At 44.5% G+C, this 17,579-nt stretch overlaps 1 long non-coding RNA gene across 1 annotated transcript in view; it reads left to right on the plus strand.

Moving 5' to 3' along the window:
- The window catches only part of LOC115899281, a 96,614-nt gene that overhangs the window by 70,207 nt on the left and 8,828 nt on the right, over positions 1-17,579 (plus strand). Inside the window, exons 3-4 of the long non-coding RNA XR_004059026.1 lie at positions 7,311-7,494; positions 12,610-12,692. This is a non-coding gene — a long non-coding RNA (uncharacterized LOC115899281). The remainder of the gene's footprint in view (positions 1-7,310; positions 7,495-12,609; positions 12,693-17,579) is intronic.

Raw genomic sequence — 17,579 nt, forward strand, 5'->3', positions numbered from 1 at the left:
CAGACAGAATGGCTGGAAGATATTAAGTGTCTAGGAGCACTGGTTTTGCTGATAAGACAAGCTCTATGGAGTTGACTTGTTGGTTAACTAGCCATTGTCTAGATGAAGAAACTGAGGCTTGGAAAGAATTAAAAACTGCCTGAAGCCACACAGACGGTAAGTGGCAGAGCTGGTTGACTGCAGCTCCATCGGGCTTCAATGTCTGTACTCTTCCCACCCCTGACGCTGACACTGGGTCTGTGTGACACTTGGATATCGGGTATCCATGTGGTAGCTATATTTTCCAAGCCCCAAATAGGGACACATGGTCTGACAAGTGTGAAGGTACTTATGGGGCAAGAGACTAGAAGGTTTTAAATTAGGCCCGTCCCAGCAAATCCAGGACATCTGGTCATCATAGATATCTAGGGGCTGCCTACACCCCTGGCACGAGGCAAGCTTTTGCCATTTAATACTCTTTCCCATCTTGAATGCCCAAGGTCTATTTTTTGGTTTAAGCACATGCCACAGACAAGTGAGGGACATTTACAAAGATCAAACAGCTGGAGAGAAATTGCAAGAGACATTCTTTTTAGGGAAGTCGTAGCAGGGGAGAGGGCAGGAGAGGGCAAGGAAGCGGCAGAGGGTCAGAAGAATAACTCACGGGTTCTAAATCGCAGGAGGTATAGGGCATTGTGAGCTGAGGTCAGGTTAAGGCTGGGGACTTTTCGTCAGTATCAGGCCCGTAGCTACCCACTTCTCCTCTCCCTTCCTCTTTCCCCATCTCTTCTCCTTGTTCTTTTCTCATTGTGAACTCTAACTACTCCCTCCGGACTCTGGCTTAGAGCAGAAGGAGCTGCAGCTGGTCCGAGGCACCTCAAGGAGGGGGTGGCTGCTTTCTGTACAGTGGAGACAACTTCCTGAAGAGCTATGTGACTGCGCTGAACCCGCTTCTGTAAAATGGGTCCACCGATAACAGGTTACTGTAGAATTGGAGAGGATAGGATGTAAAACTGTCCTATAAACGGTAAAGAATTGGACACATGTGGTGCTCAGTTTTGTATTCAGTGGGAGTTGGTGTCGCTGTTATGTTGATATTGTTAGAATAACTACCAGTCTTAGGAGCATTTATCAGGAGAGGCCTAACAGCAATAATGTGAGGTTGTGTGTTTGCTTCATTTGAAATGGTACAGTTGCCTGCTACTTCACAAACATAGGGAGAAGAAAGGAGAAGTGAGGTGCAAGGTGGGTACGTGTGCATGTTTCAATGTGTGTGTGTGTGTGTAGAGAGAGAGAGAGAGAAAGGGAGGTACAATTTGGCATTTGTTAGGAATCGTGCAATCATAGAATATTAGGGACGGGCCTTAAAGAATCTGTCCTCTTCATTCCTTCTATGGATAGGGACACAAAAACTCAGACAGAAAAAAGCTAATTTTCCAAGGTCAGTCACTAGTCAGTCGGGGGCCACACGGGGCATGGTCTCCAGGTCTTCTGGTCCAAGTCCAAGGCTTCCACTGTCAGACCATGCTCAGCCCCTATCATACAAACCACGACATACAAGGAGCAGTTGTGGGGGTCAGAGGGACAGATGTGACCTTTTGTGTCAGGGTTTCCCAGATTATTTGGGAAGCCCACACTTACAACCGTGACCCAATCAAAGAAGAGCCTGAAACAGTATTGACTGGGATGTGAGAGCCAGGCATACAGCTTAGGGACCTGGAAGAATGTAGGTGCAGAAACAGCCATCCAGGCCTGGGTGTTTGGGGAAGGCTTGAGGAAATAGCTGAAGGAGTGGACATGGACAGTCAGAATAATAAACAGCAAGGAATTAAGTAATATTTCCTTCAAATGATGCTTTTTGCTCCAATTCTTGCCTTGAGGTGATGGTTGGGGATTTTACCAGCATCTCTCTTTGGAATTCAAACGTATCAGTATTTCCCTTTCCCTGAAAAGCCTACGTTACAAATTGATAGCTTCTAAAACCTCTCTGCAGAGGGTTAAATGTCTGTGTTGGAAAAGAGAAACTCATCAGTTAATACCTACTTCTTAATCAGCCCAAGGTGCTGAAAAAGCCATTTACCAAGTGGTTAGCAAAGCTAATTTGTCATTCTGGCATTTTGACCTACTGTGCTTTTAAGGCACTATTCTTCCACACCGTTTCAAAACTATTATTCTTCCACACTGTAGTTTCTCTTGGAGAGAACCAATTACATCTTTCCCTACCATATGCAATGGGATGTCCTTGACATTACTTATTGGGTTTCCTTCTTATCTGGAAACTTGGTTGGAAACTCTGGAGTAGCGGGGGACCTTCATTTATTCATCTCTCCACCCTCCGTAGCACCTCCTATGAATCCTTGCCCAGGGCTGGCTCTGAGGAACCTTTTGTTGGATTTGAAATGATGATCATATCGGGTTAATTTCTGACATTAGCCATAAAAATTGGCTAGAGTTCAAAGCTGGTGGCATGTTCAAGGTACTGCCAAACCTCTTGCTCATTCCCTCCCACCCCCCAGCCTCAAGTTGTGAGCAACTGAATTTATCAGCTGTGAAACTGGTTGCGCTAATACCTCAGATGAATCTTCAATATAAGCTATATCCCCGCTGGGGCTTCTTGAGGAAGGTGACTGGGTCTCACCCATCTTGGAACCTTTATGCTTAGTCCAGTGACTGCCTGGTACGTAGAAAGCGCTCAGTACATGTTTATTGGCTTAGACAGAAATTTTCTAATGCCTTAGAAATTAGAAAAAACATTTTCATTAGGTTACTTTTCCCCTCAAACTCAGACTACATATCATTATAGAAAAGAGAAAGGCGAGGGGGTGGGGACAGAAAACACTTCCTGCTCTGGAAACGATACCATTAGCTCCTTTTTTCAAGCCGGCATTTGTGATCTGATACCTGTATTTCACACAAGAAATGACAACTTCCCTGATACTTCAGAGTCCTTTCTCTTATCTAGGCTGATTTTTTTTTTAATTTAATTTTTTAAAGCACAGACCCATCTTTGATCTATGCAGGGCAATGTATTTGGGTTGACAAGATGGTTTCCCTGTTTCTTCCTTTAGGAACACTTTCATCAGTATGTTCCTGTCTTGGTTTAGTCCTCAGATGATTTTTTTTTGGCCCAGAGTTTATCATGGACATTTACATTAGAGAGTATTTCTGCATCTTTCTGTGATTTTCATCTTTAGTTTATTAGAATAAGTCCCCCTGCCTTCTTTGGATGTTAATTTTATTTAAGAACATGATCTGGGGCTGCATATTCATTCATGTGAATATTAACTAATCCAGATGAACTTTACTGGAATGTAAACACTGTGGCTGGAAGGCAAGATCAAAACCATTCCCCAAACAGAAATGTTAATCTTTCTATGGCCAAGGGGAAATGCAGCAGTTTAACATGCAAGCAATTTCATGCATTTTTACATTAAGTCGTTAAGCAGAATCTTTTGTCTGTTTTGTATGGTTGAAATTATTTATGAGTAACAGGTAAAGGCCAAAGGTCCCCAGCATTGCTTGACCTGTTTGAATATCAGTCCATACCAAGGATGTTTGGAGAAATCACTGTTCTGACCAGTGTCAACTAACACCAAAGGTGGTGTTTCATCCACCTTAAACATGTCACCAGAGGTTGAGTGAAACTACATACTCGCTTCCATTTATATACATGGTCATTCACCACTTAAGGATGGGGATACATCCTGGGGAAATGCGTTGCTAGGTGATTTCATCGTTGTGTGAACACACCGTAGAGGGCACGTACACCTACCTAGATGGTATGGCCTACTACACAGCTAGGCTATATGGTATAGCCTATTGCTCCCAGGCCACAAACTTGTACAGCATGTCATCTACTGAATGCTACAGACACTTATAACTCAATGGTAAGTATTTGTGTATCTTAACATATGTAAACATAGAAAAGGTACACTAAAAATATGGTGTTACAATCTTATGGGGCTGTCATCATATATGAAGTTCATCGTTGACTGAAATGGTGTTATGCACCACATGACACTGTGTGTGTGGGTGTGTGTGTATGAGTACATGTACATGCATATGTAAAATCCAAGACTTCAGTGCAGTGTGTATGTGGGGCGTGTGTGTGCATGATGTGGTAGTGGGGAGATGGGTCTCGTAGGTTCATGCAAACTAGCAAAGCAGAAGCTTAAGTTTAATGAATATTTAAAATATTATAGGCATTTACTTACAAAACAAATTGTAGATTTCTTCTGTATATCAAGAAATCAGTAGATCTTTCTATAAAGGAAAACTAAATCTTTTGATTGATAAGAGTGGGCTTTCCCTGAGTACTGATGTCACTGAATCACATTTAGATGGAGTGCCTTGGAAAGTCTGACATCTCTCATAGATGCCAACATGAGAGACTAGTCGTACACAAAATAGCCTAGAGCCATTGGGGATTCAAATGGCTCCGGCCTGACCTCTTACCCTGACTTTCATACTTCTACCACCTCCAGCTCAGACCAGTCTCTTAGGCTAGGTCTAACACAAGCCAGTTCCAAAGAACGGGTATTACCCCTGGGTTAAATAAATATGTCATGTGATTTCTTTCACTTGGCCAATCAATTATTGGATCAGATTGACCTAGAACCTTCTGGTTATTATAGTACTATTCTGTCTCTGTTCCTTAGGAAAGGATCAGCAACAACACACACACACACACACACACACACACACACACACACACACACACACACCACGCTCTTTCTTACAGCATTTCGAAGCTTTGGTGAGACACCTTAACTTATTTAAACAAAATATACAATTAAATAAGTGAAAGCTCACATCTGTTTTGAGATTGACTCTGGTAGCACTAGTCTTACTGGATTTTATTAAAAGGAATTCCAGTTATGGTAACTACATTTATAAAAGCACAACTGGGGTGGATGAAATTGGAGTCGTTCACTAGGTTAGATCAATATTCAACTCTGGCTACACATTCACCTGGGGAGCTTTTGAAAAATACTGAGGCCTGGGCCATCCTTCAAGCCAATTAAAGCACAGGCTCTGGCTGTGAGGCCTGGGCGTCTGTATTTTTAAAAGCTCCTCCAGGAGATTTTAATGTTGAGAACCACAGAGTTAGATGAATGGAACCAGGGAGTCAGGAAAGGGGTGATTAATACTATGCCATGCCAGTGACGGACCAAAGAGGCTAAGCATTTTTTTTTTTTGTTAGATGGACTTTTGCTCTCGTCACCTAGGCTGGAGTGCAATGGTGCGATCTCGCCTCACCGCAACCTCTGCCTCCCAGGTTCAAGTGATTCTCCCACCTCAGCCTCCTGAGTAGCTGGGATTATAGGCGCCCGCCACCATGCCCAGCTAATTTTTGTATTTTTAGTAGAAACGGGGTTTCACCATGTTGGCCAGGCTGGTCTCCAATTCCTGACCTCAGGTGATCCACCTGCCTTGGCCTTCCAGAGTGCTGGGATTACAGGCATGAGCCACCACGCCCGGCCTGAGCCTAAGCTTTTCATTTAGAGTAAGTCTCTGGATGTCAGAGCTGGATATATGCCTTAAATATATGTCTCATTTTGGAGGAGGGAAAACTGAGGCTCAGAGGCTTAGTAATGCTATATAGTATTATTCTGGCCAGAAAGTGCCTTTCACTGTGTGCCTCTCCCCTAAAGAGCAACCTTGAGAATTGAAAGAACAAACTCCTGTCTATGTATCTAACCATCTATTTATTTAGTAATATTTAAACAGTGAAAATGGTTTATGGTGGTGTTATCAGCACAGCTTTGTAGCTCTCAGATGTAAAGGCTGTGTCTCTTATTAGCTACTGCTTATTTTTTCTAAGCCTGTCTTCTTATCTGGCAAATAAGAATTAAGAATAACTACTCCCCAAGTGTTATCACAAATGAGATGACAGCAGGTAAAGCATGTAGTATGTGCTTGGAAAACTAAACGGAATTATAATTATTAACTGCGTTATAAAAAATCTTGGGATTTATGTAGAAATAGCTGCAGAGGGGATAAAAAGAGCTTCTTGGAGCTTCTTTGCACGAAATACCATAACCCTGCAAAGGCTGTTTTTGGTTTCCATTGATTGAAAACACAAATAAACCCCAACTGAAGCTCATCTTATGAAGGAATGAATGGATTTCCAATCTGTGTTTTCTTGTTTACTGTGGAAAATATGCGATCCAAGGAAAACACAGGTGGTTAAACTGTTCAGTGCCTCTATTTTTATAAGCAGAGGGCTCTAAGTATTCAAACCCAAATATTTTACTTAATAGAAAATGAAGACGAACTTCTCAAGGTTAACTGGCTGCAGGTTTCCAGTGGCCAAATTTAGATTTTCTCTTTCAGCCATCAGTTGAAATTCCAAAACAATAATAAAAAGCTCACAATTAGCATTTTTAAAGAAGCATTTTCTTTTCATTTAGGAGCTTTTTCTTTTTTGGCATCCCTTTTGTTTTGCAAAAATAAAATCCTAGGAGGGAGAGGAAAGCCACCTCCCCGCGTTGGATGCTTGCGAGATGAAGATGGGAGCCGGCTCCGCAGGGCCCTGGAGAAGGTGGCGCCCCTCCCCCTGCCCCCCACCCCCCGTCCCCACTACCCACCTTCTCTCCCCGCTGCCCGCCCCGCCCCGCCCCGGGGGCTTGTGCGGACGTGTCTCGGGCGTGACCTTTGAGCAGCTGCGCCACCGGCTCAGCCTCGCGGCGGGGGAAACCCGAGCTCCCAACAAAACAGTTCCATCTTTGGCTAGGCCTGTGGTATTTCCAGGCGCTGCCGGTGGGGAGAGATGCCGCGTGCCTGAGAAGCTCTGGGAGGTCGCCGCGGCTTTCGCTTCCCGGGTTTTACATTTCCGAAGGGGCTGAGCGTCTGCAGAGGAACCCGAGCTGATGCTGGGGCTGGGGCCGGGGCGGGAATCTAACGAATGCACCTCTGGGGAGGCTAGAGGGAGCGTGGCTCATCCTCCTCCCGGGATGGGTCCTTCAGCGCTCTTTCCTTCTTTTTTCCTTTTTGCAGATGTTATGTGGTCAACAGGGACTGAGACTCTTTAAGCCCTTACATCTCTAAGGGCTAAATCTCCTTCCTGATGTTCGTCCCTCCTCCAAAGCGGTAACAGTTTTCACGTGGTTCAGTTGCCTCTCCCTGCCTGAAGGACTGGAGTGCAAAGTTGAACTTGACTCCGGCAAGTGAATTGATCCTTCCCTGGGGAAAAAAGTTTAGCCATCACTAATAGTAGCTAACTTTTGAGTGCTTCCTCTGTGCTAAGCACGGTTCTAATCACTTAAATGTAATAACTCATTTAATCATCACAATTGTATGACATAGGAATTATTATTTCTGCTTTACAGGCCCCAGAGAAGGCCAGGAGAGGTTTAACAACTTCTTCAGAATCACACAGCTTGCAAATGGTTGGGCTGGGTTTACATTTAGGCGGTCTTGCTCCAGAGTCAGTGCTCCTAACCATTGCAAGCAACAAATCTCAACAAAGTGGAGAAGGAAACGCTGGGGAAATTTGGAAGTCAGACATGGCAGGTGAGGACTTTCTTTTTTCTTTCTCTCTCTCTCTTTTTTTTTTTTTTTTTTTTTTTTTGAGATGGAGTTTTGCTCTTGTTGCCCAGGCTGGAGTGCAGTGGCGCGATCTTGGCTCACCACAACCTCTGCCTCCCCGGTTCAAGTGATTCTCCTGCCTCAGCCTCCCCAGCAGCTGGGATTACAGACATGCACCACCACGCTCGGCTAATTTTTTTTGTATTTTTAGTAGAGACAGGGTTTCTTCATGTTGGTCAGGCTGTTCTCAAACTCCCAACCTTAGGTGATCTGCCTGCCTCGGCCTCCCAAAGTGCTGGGATACAGGCATGAGCCATCGCGCCCAGCCAGGACCTTCTTAAATGCTCTGTTTTGGTCAGAAAGTGCTGGGACCCCGAGGCAGCACACCCAGCACTCACTAGGAATTAAGTAGCTGCTGCCCGTTTTGGACACGTGCTGGCAGCTTGTTAATTCTCATGCCACCATTCTCAAGAGGGGCTCCCTGGCAATCTGATCTATTGCCTGTTGGAAAGGGACAGGGCAGGCAGGGACAGGAGATGCCGACGGCAGGCAGTTGGCTCCCAGGGTCGGTCTGAAGAGCGAGGAGAGAAGTGTGAGAAAGAGAGGGACCCACGGCATGAGGGCCGAGGCCGAGGCAGGGGCGAGGTCTTGCCTTCGATGCCCCAGGAAGTATGCCAGGCACTTGGGGGAACTCCTGTCCTGAAATGGTGACGTCTGCATCCAGCAGGCCAATTTGTTGATGAACAAGTTTGGCTGGACTGTCAAGGAGTCAGAATTTGTCCCTTTCCAGTTTGTTCTCCCGTATGGAGGTAAGAGCACAGAATGAGTCCTTAGAGGATGCTTCTGGGGAGAGAGCAGTGAAGACCAAAGTTCTAGGATGGTTTGAGAGCTCCCTTCTCTGGCATACGGAAGAGCAAGATGTGTGCCCTCCCCGAAACACGCGCCACACCAGGTTTGCTTCCCGCTGGTCTGAATGTCTCCCTTGGCTAATTCTTACTCTTGGATTCCATTACCTTTGAGCTAACAGCTCCTACAGTGCAATTTTATATCAGCAAAAAGTACCCAGCACAGTTGCCTGAGTCAGGCAGGAAAGGCTTTTTGCCCCTCCCGCTGCCCACTCAGTACCCACCCACACAGCACACAGCAGGAGTACTGAAAATGCACCCAGGCCGGGCGCTGTGGCTCACGCCTGTAATCCCAGCACTTTCGAGAAGCCGAGGTGGGCGGATCACAAGGTCAAGAGATCGAGACCATCCTGGCCAACATGGTGAAACCCTGTCTCCACTGAAAATACAAAAGTTAGCTGGGCCTGGTGGCACACGCCTGTAGTCCCAGCTACTTGGGAGGCTGAGGCAGGAGAATCGCTTGAACCCGAAAGGCAGAGGTTGCAGTGAACTGAGATTGTGCCGCTGCACTCCAGCCTGGCAACAGAGCGAGACTCTGTCTCACAAAAAAAAAAAAAAAAAAAAAAAAAAAAGGAAGTACACCCACAGGGTGTCCTGGAGGTACCCCTGCATCACCCTAACTGTCTGAGTGTCCCCAGGCCAAGTTTCAGAGTACAATATTTCTTCAGGCAGATAAACTGGTATGGTGAGACCCTTTGTGGGTTCCTGTATGGCTCTGCCACTTACTTGCTGTGTGACCTTGGGCAAGTTACTTAACTTTTCTATGCTTCAGTCTTGTCATCAGCAAAATGGTGATAATACTAATACCTACTTCCAAAGGTGTTGTAAGAACTTAAATGAGTTAGCAAAAAAGTCTAAAATGCCTGGCCCATGGCAAGTGCTCAATAAATACTAGTTTCTGCTTTTACTATTGTCACAACTATTATTAGGTTGGTGCAAAAGTAATCATGGTTTTTGCCATTGAAAGTAATGCCAAAACGCGATGACTTTTGCACTAACCTAATATTATTATGCAACTCTAGGCAACTAACTTTACCTCTCTGAATCTCATTGTCTTCACGATGAGTGTAATAGTATCTGTTTTACAGGATTGTTGTGAGAATTCAACAGTGTTAATTACTATTGTAAAGTTTGCAATAAATAATTATTATTTATGTGTTGCTTTAGCCTGGTTTATCTCCCGGGAGATGACTTTATTTCTAAATATACAGGGGTTTCTTAGAAGAGCTTCAGAATACTAATCATTGCTAGTGAGGGCACTTGGACACTTTGCTTAACCTCAGCCAGCACCTCTTTTCCCAGCTGTAAAATGGTATGATAATAAGCACCCCTAGGAATCTCAAGGATGTTATGAGGGGAAAATATACAATAATATACAAAGCACTTTGAGCTTCTCTGAAGAGAGACGCATATAAATGGAAGGTGGTATTAGAAGGTGGGGTAATCACTGGTTACCTCTCCCCCTTTTTTATTTAATTAGGAGAAAACTAGTAATTAGGAAGCATGGCCTTGTTAAAGCTGTGGCCTGGGAAATAGTTCTCTTGGCACTTAATCAGAACTGTGACATGGCGCAAGGTTTTGCAAAATGTGGGCAGCAGGGGACCTTCCCCCAGGCTCAGATTGTGAGAAATTTGCTGTCTAGGGGCCAGATCCTGAGGTGGCTCAGCTGGCTGGGGAGCCTCCTAAGAAGATCTTCACTCAGGTCTGCAAAGGGACTCTGCCCTGCCTCAGTAGCCCTAATCTCTGGGGGCCTCACAGTCATTCTCATCTGCAGATTACAGCTTGCTGCAGGCCCAGAACCAAGCTCTTCTACCACATTGAACCCACTGGGACGACTTCAGGCTTCTGAAAAGCAACTCAGATCTAGTCTGGTCTCTGATTCAGTAGCAGAGACAAAGAAATCCCCTGCCTATTCCCCTTAAAATGGGCCATTGTGGAGTAGGTGCTGGGGCCCTAGCTTGCTCCCCACTGTGCCTTTGTTAGAGCAGTAGCCTCCAGCAGAACCCACTGTCTCTCTCCCCGCGTGTCCCAGTTTGCCCGTTCTCCTGGACTCTGCTTAAAGGCCGCCTCTGCCAGGAGACCTTCCCAGGTCTTCCCAGTTACCGTCACTCTCTTCCTCCTCTAGCCTCTGTGTTTGGTACAGTGTGGCTTTTGTGTTTGTCCTGTCTTCTCTCACATTTGACTCTGAGCCACTGGAAGAAAGGGAAGGAAAGTAAGTCAGAGAAATGAAATGTTCCCATCCTCAGGCACCTGACCTGATGTTGCAGACAGACTGACCAGACAATTGTATTGATTCTCCCTCAATACATTGAAAAAGCAAACGGGAGGAATCTGGAAAATCTTGAGATAGGCAGTTCCATTTTCAATGATGAATCTCTTAAAATACACAGAAACGGTATAACAATCATGTATCCACCACTTAGACTACCAATTGTTACTCTTTTGTCATACTCATTTTAAATGTATTTTTATTATGTATTTAAAAGAAGTGAAACTTGTAGATACAGCTAGGGTTCCCCGTGTCCACTCACTGAAGTCCCTTCCCTCTCCCTTCTAGGGTCCACACTTTCCTTGTGATTTGATAAAGGACCCTGCATCCATGGATGGACAGAAGGATTTGCTAAAGTGCTGAGTTATGAGTGAAATTCTACGTGTGCATCTTTCTTACACATGCCACGTCCATTGCAGAGCTGCTCTTGACTCAACCTTCCAGCGGTCTCCACTGCAACACTCTGGCCCAGGCCACCATTTTCTATTCTTTTTTTTCTCTCTCGCCAGGTTTGGAGTGCAGTGATGTGATCCAGGCTCACTGCAACCTCTGTCTCCGGAGTTCAAGCGATTCTCCTGCCTCAGCCTCCCGAGTAGCTGAGATTATAGGCCCACACCACCACACCCAGCTAATTTTTGTATTTCTTAGTAGAGATGGGGTTTCACCATGTCAGCCATGCTGGTCTTGAACTCCTGACCTGGTGATCCACCCGCTTCAGCCTCCCAAAGTGCTGGGATTACAGGTGTGAGCCACTGCACCTGACCCAGGCTACCATTTTCTGACATTTAAATCTTTTGCTCCCCGTAGCAGCCTCAGACAGACATTCTAAAGTGTTAGATCGTATTTCCCCTTTGCTCAAAGTCCACTCAGGGTTTTAGATTTAACTCAGTAAAATTCCTATGTGGTGTGTGTCTCCCGACCTCTGCCCCTCTGACCTCATCTCTCTCACTGAGGCAGACTTCCTCCCACTTCCCAAGGTCCAGCCATTCTGCTCTCTTCGCTTGTCTTCATTCACACTGGGCGTGGCCTCAGGCTGTTCACGCTCTTGTTGCTACGCTCTTTCCCCAGTTAACCACATGATGAAACCTCTTCTGTTCTTTGGTTCTTTGCTCACATTCACTTCTCAGTGAAGATTCCCTGACACATCCTTTTTAAAAATGTGACATCATTCCCACCGGTCTCTCTCTTACCCTGTTGTAATTCTCCTTTTCCATAGCACTCTTTACCGAGACAGGGTCTCACTCTGTTGCCCAGGCTGGAGTATAGTGGAGTGATCATGGCTTACTGCGGCCTCAACCTCCTGGGCTCAAGTGATCCTCCTACCTCAACTTCCCGGGTGGCTGGGACTATAGGCACATTCTACCATGCCTGGCTAATTCTTTGTATTTTTTTTCTTTGTAGAGATGGGTTTTTGCCATGTTGTCCAGGCTGGTCTCGAACTCCTGGGTTCAAGTGATCTGCCCGCCTTGGCCTCCCAAAGTGCTAGGATTACAGGTGTGCACCACCATGCCTGGCCCATAGCACTTGTTTTCTAGCAAATTATGTATTTTACTTATTTATTACATTCATTTTTTATTGCCTGTTTTTCTCTGTTACAATATAAGCTCCACGAGAGCAGGAAATTCTCTCTGTCCACTGATGTTTCTGAGTCCCTGCAATAGTGCCTGGCACGTAGGTGCTCCGTAAATATTTACTGAATGATTACATAAATAAATGGATGAATGGATATGAGCATTTCTCACTGGAGAGGGTCCAGAACTTTCATTAGATTTTCCAAGGTGTCTGTGACACAAAAAAGGGTAGGAACCATTGACATAGTAACCCATCAAAAAGTTTGCTGGAAATTCTTTGCTTGCTGGGAAGTCTGCCTAATGAAGCAGGAGATCCTGAGGGATTTTTCTCCTTTTTTGATTTGTGTCTTTCCAGAGAGCTAATGCTGGCAGCTATTGGGACGTCCTCTTCCAGGACTGGTGATGAGTTTCCTGGTATCCAGCCCTGGCCGGACTGAGGTAGGGAACCAGGGAGACATTGATGGAGACCGTGGGCAGGAGCCCTGGCAGTGGGCCAGCTCCAGAGAAGCTGTAATTTTCCTTGCTCCTCTTGTGGAGTCTGTCTGGGAGCAGAGGCTGAATGTGGCCACAGCCTCCTGAGCTTCCTTGGGGAGCTAGGCAAAATGCCCAGACCAACAGGAGCTGCTTCCTGCCTTACAGGCTCCAAGCATAGGCAAGGAGTAAGATCAGGACTTCTTGTAGGAACCTTAGCCTGGGTGACCAGACAGTGGCCTGTGATGCAGAGAGAGATAATAGTCAAGTAGGGGGAGCTTGGAAACAAAAGACACCAAAGGCCATCTGGAGTGGATAGTGGAGTGAATTGGAGGTGAGTCAGCCAGCTCACAGGGCAGTTAAAAAGACAAGTGGGTAATTGTGGGTGCAGTCCGCCGGTCACACACCGAAAATGAGGAACAAGTGGTTAATTGGGCCCACAAGCCCAGGATCCCGCCTATAATTAGCAAATTGCAGGGCTTTGATATTTGCTTTGGTCACAACTTGTGTAGTAAATTGCAGGGAGGAAAACTGTACCCCCAGCCTGGGGGGTGACTCTGTGTCACCATTCTCTCACAAACACTTGTAGGCAGCACACACATGAATATACTCCCAGCAATGGCAGTGGGACTTGCACCTTTCTGCAGGCTGACAGCCTCCTGTGATGCTTTCTGTTTCTGTTTTCCCTTGCTTAAGTTTTTGCCAGTCAGGGCTGAAGCTGAGGGCTGGTTTCCTGGTGCATGCTCCCATTGTTCACACACTGATTTTCATGTTCCCTTAAGCTGCAGCCCTTGGGGAGGAGAGACCTTCTGGCCAGAGATGTGACCAGGAGTGGCCATGTGGTAATGGCCATGGGTAATTCCCATGCAAGTTCTATAGTGGGGGAAGGGGAAGAGACACAATTGAGTTCTGTTTCAGGATTGTCAAAATTTTGTCTATGAGGATGGTCAGTGCTTGTTCCTGATCAGAGACTGGCCTTTGTAGTTTCATATCTGTGGCTACCTCTGCAGGCTTCTCAGCCATTGTAACCAAAGTGCAGACCAGAAGCATAGGAAAATTGCACTGGGATTGTCATGGTAAAACCCTATAAACGTCTGCACATGCAGAGAGACTGGTGAGCACAGGCAATGAAAAGAGCACTAAATGAAAGTGCCAGGAGACCTGGGTTTGAATTTGCGCTCCCTACTGATGGTCTTGTCAAGTCGCTTAAATACTCATACATCATCTCTGTCGTTTATAGGTCTGTTTCTATTGACTGATTTTTCTCTTGATTATGGGTCACCATTTTTCTGCTTCTTTATATGTCTAGTAATTTTTTGTTAGATGGTAGACATTGTAATATTCTATCATTAAGTATTTGGACTTTGTTGTCTTCTTTTTTTAAAAAAAGAAAAAATCTTGGTTTTGGCTTTGTTTGGGCTTTATTTCAGCAGACAGTTAAGTTACACGTGGATCAGTTTGACATCTTTGAATCCTGGCTTTACATTTTGCTATGGAGAGTCTAGAGTAACCTTCACTCCAGGAATAAGTCAGCCTTTTTACTCAAGTGTGATTTATCTGGGCTCTTCACTGAATGTCCCAAGGGATCACCAAGGACTCTCCACTTTGGCTGGTTGATGCACAGTTATGACCTTACATTTTGAGAGCTCTGGATTGTTCAGCTTACAACTCTTCTGTCATTTATCTTCCCTGGTCATGTAGAGTTTCACTTTAGACACATATAGTTGAATACTCAGCAAAGACTCAGGAAAAGAGTAGACTTACGGTGTTATTTTTCTGTGTATCTCCCTCCTTTCAAAAATTGTGACCCTCAACTCCTAGCTGCCTCAGGTCTGTAGACTGATCTCTGTCTCCTCAACTTAGTGAAGCTACTGGACTGTGCTCGTGGACTGGAAATTGCCTCTAAGCATAAAGCTAGGGTTATTTCAGGTCTCAACTCATTGGTGCATTCTCTCACAGATTACAGTTTTGCACTACCTATTTCCCAGTGTCTGAGAACAGTAGTAATTCTGTCAAGACTGGAAGTTGAAGTCTTCTCAAGTTAATAAAACTTGTTTTCCCAAATGTAGAGGCAGAATATAATAGTATTTTCCTCAAAAGTTAGTCATGATAACTCAACTATGTAATAGTTCTGAAAACACCTATAATCATGCATGAAAGAAGCAATGGAGCATAAAATTAGAATAGTTAATAAATTATAGTATTATTTTTCTTTTGCTTTGACACCAATAGTATAAACGGATTTATCGTTTTCACAAAATTGTAGAATTTTAGGACTGCAAGGGACTTATCTCAGGAAGATAAAATTGGATTGCTCCAAATACCTCATTTTACAGATGAGTAGACTGAAGCTTAGTGAGGGAAAGTAATTTTCCCAAGCCCCCATGGCCTATTAGTAGAAGAATGAGACTGGAACTCAGGTGTCTTGGCTTCCAGCCTATGGGGCATCCATTCATTCAGCTCACCTTTATTGAGTATCTATTAAGTTCAGAACACTGAACTAATTGCTATATTGCCTCTCTATAATATCTTAGTTTGCAGAAATGTTAAAAAATCAATTTTGGAACATTATGGTAAGTTCAATAAATCAGCATATAATTTTGGACTTCTCTGGAGTGAGTAAGTCTGATTGACATTAATTGGAGCAGCCTCCATTGTCCAGTGCAAAAATGCAAAGTGCTTCCAGCATTCAGATCTCCTGGGATATTCTATTATAGTGCTTCAGACACGTGAACATGTCAGGTAATTACTGTGGTTTTATGGCCCTGTCAGTTATGGTTAGAGGGAAGCTAAGGGTTTACTCTGCATGCAGCCCTTCCAGCCACTCAATGCAAAAATGGATGATAAAACTTTAAGAGGAGTGTGCAGCATGTTGCAAGATGTGAACAGAACACCATATAAGATGTCAGGAGGCCTGGATTCTAGACTTGGTTTGTTACTTCCATTTTCTGTGCCTAGGTTTTTCTAACTGTAAGATGAGGACAATAGCCTATGAGCTACAATGCCCATTCCAACTCAGAGAATCTTTACATCTGGAGATCTACAGCAGGGCTATCCCTAGTGACATGCATGAAGAAGCTTGGAAATGGGGCTGGGTAGGAGCTGAGTCTGTAGAATGTGGAAAGGCATTCGAAACCAAAGGAAGAACACAAGTAAAGACGATGAAGCAGGGATATGGCTAAAATGAAATTTGTGATCTGATCCACATACAAGTACAGTGTACTACAGCTGGAATAGAGAGAAGAACTTGAGAACCCGTGAGCAACTATCCCTGTACTCTTGGAGGCTCTGCCACCACAGTTTGAGAAACTCTGCATTAAAAGTTAAAAACCGTCACCTGAATAGTTAATAACATCAAAGATTGTGAAAGCAAGTATAAATAACACAGAGATTAAAATAATGAGGCAGGATCAGAAAGTGAGTGTCGTATTTATCTATTTTTTCCTTTATCACTGAAACATAAACATAACATTTCAACATCATTACGTAGAACTCCTCTCCTCTTCCAGAACAATGCTCAGAGCTTTGTAGACTCTGGTTTGCAAAAAACAAAACAAAACAACAAACAAACAAACAAAAACGTCGTGAAAGGGAGTAGTGGTAGATAAGATGAGAAATGTTGATCAGGAGGAGTCAGGAGGAGATCACGGAAAGCCTTGAACACCAGGCTTAAGGGTTAGTCATTTATTCTGCAGGCTGTAGGGTTGTAGGGAGTGAGTGATACTTTATGAGCAAAAGGCTTGTTATGCTGAGGTCTGTGTTTCAGCTTTCTTTGGTTACAGTGTGAGGGATGGACTACAGGGGTAGAACAGAGGACTTGTCAGGAGGCTGGCTCAATAGCCCAGGATGAAGGGATGAAGGATGAAAGTCTGAGGACCCTGACACAGGGCAAGTGATGGAGGAAGGCTGAGGATGAAAAAAGAATGAGACCTGTTTGTTGACCGATATGGAGGTCAGGGTGAAGCCCACCTTACTAGGTTTCTAGGCCATGTGATGGGGTGAGTGGTGATTGTACAGTCACCCCAGAGGCAGAGCAGCGATTCAAAACAGGATGAGAGAGAGAGAGAGAGAGAGAGAGAGAGAGATAAATCCGCTAGAGGCAGAGCAGCGATTCAAAACAGGATTTGAGAGAGAGAGAGAGATAAATCCGGGCTTTTATTTGATTCATTCTGTTTCTTTCCATGTTTGACAAAAAAAAAAAAAAAAAAAAAAGGATAAATGCGTCTATTCCTTAGAGTTTTGTAAGGACTGATGAATTAGCATATATGAAAGCACGTAGGACATGTCAGCTACATAGTACCTTCCCAATACGTGTTAATTCCATCCATCCATTTATTATTTATGTAAGTTTGCAAGTTTGGAGGGAAATAATTAGTTTGATTAGGACCGTATCAAACATTTCAAACTCATTCTGAGTAAAGAGCTCATTAGCCAAGGGGCTCTCTGTAGGGTCAGATCACTTCCAGTCACTAAATTGGGCCATAGTTCAAGGCCAGAGGCTTGTTTCCCCAAGCATTAGGCCCTTTCTCTTCCTTTCATTACCAACTCCCTGCCCCACTATCATCCTTTTCTAGATCTCTTATGTGTTAAATGTAAAAAAAAAAAAAAAAGAAAGGTGCACAAACATTACATGAAAAGCATATTCAATTGAACCAATGAGTTTATTCAGTTGACTCTTCTGAGGACATACCCTGTGCCAGGCCATGGTACATATATGTGTGAGACTGTGGCATTCTCCTCTTCTCCATGATTGGACAGTACCGTCAGCATTGAGGCTCACAGAGTTGCCTCACCTTGGGAGATGCAGGCTTCGGTGAGAAGGCCCCATGGAGCCTGACCTCAGTTGCAGGCCTT

The sequence above is a fragment of the Rhinopithecus roxellana genome, chromosome 1 (assembly GCF_007565055.1).
Source record: "Rhinopithecus roxellana isolate Shanxi Qingling chromosome 1, ASM756505v1, whole genome shotgun sequence".
Lineage (NCBI taxonomy): Eukaryota > Metazoa > Chordata > Mammalia > Primates > Cercopithecidae > Rhinopithecus > Rhinopithecus roxellana.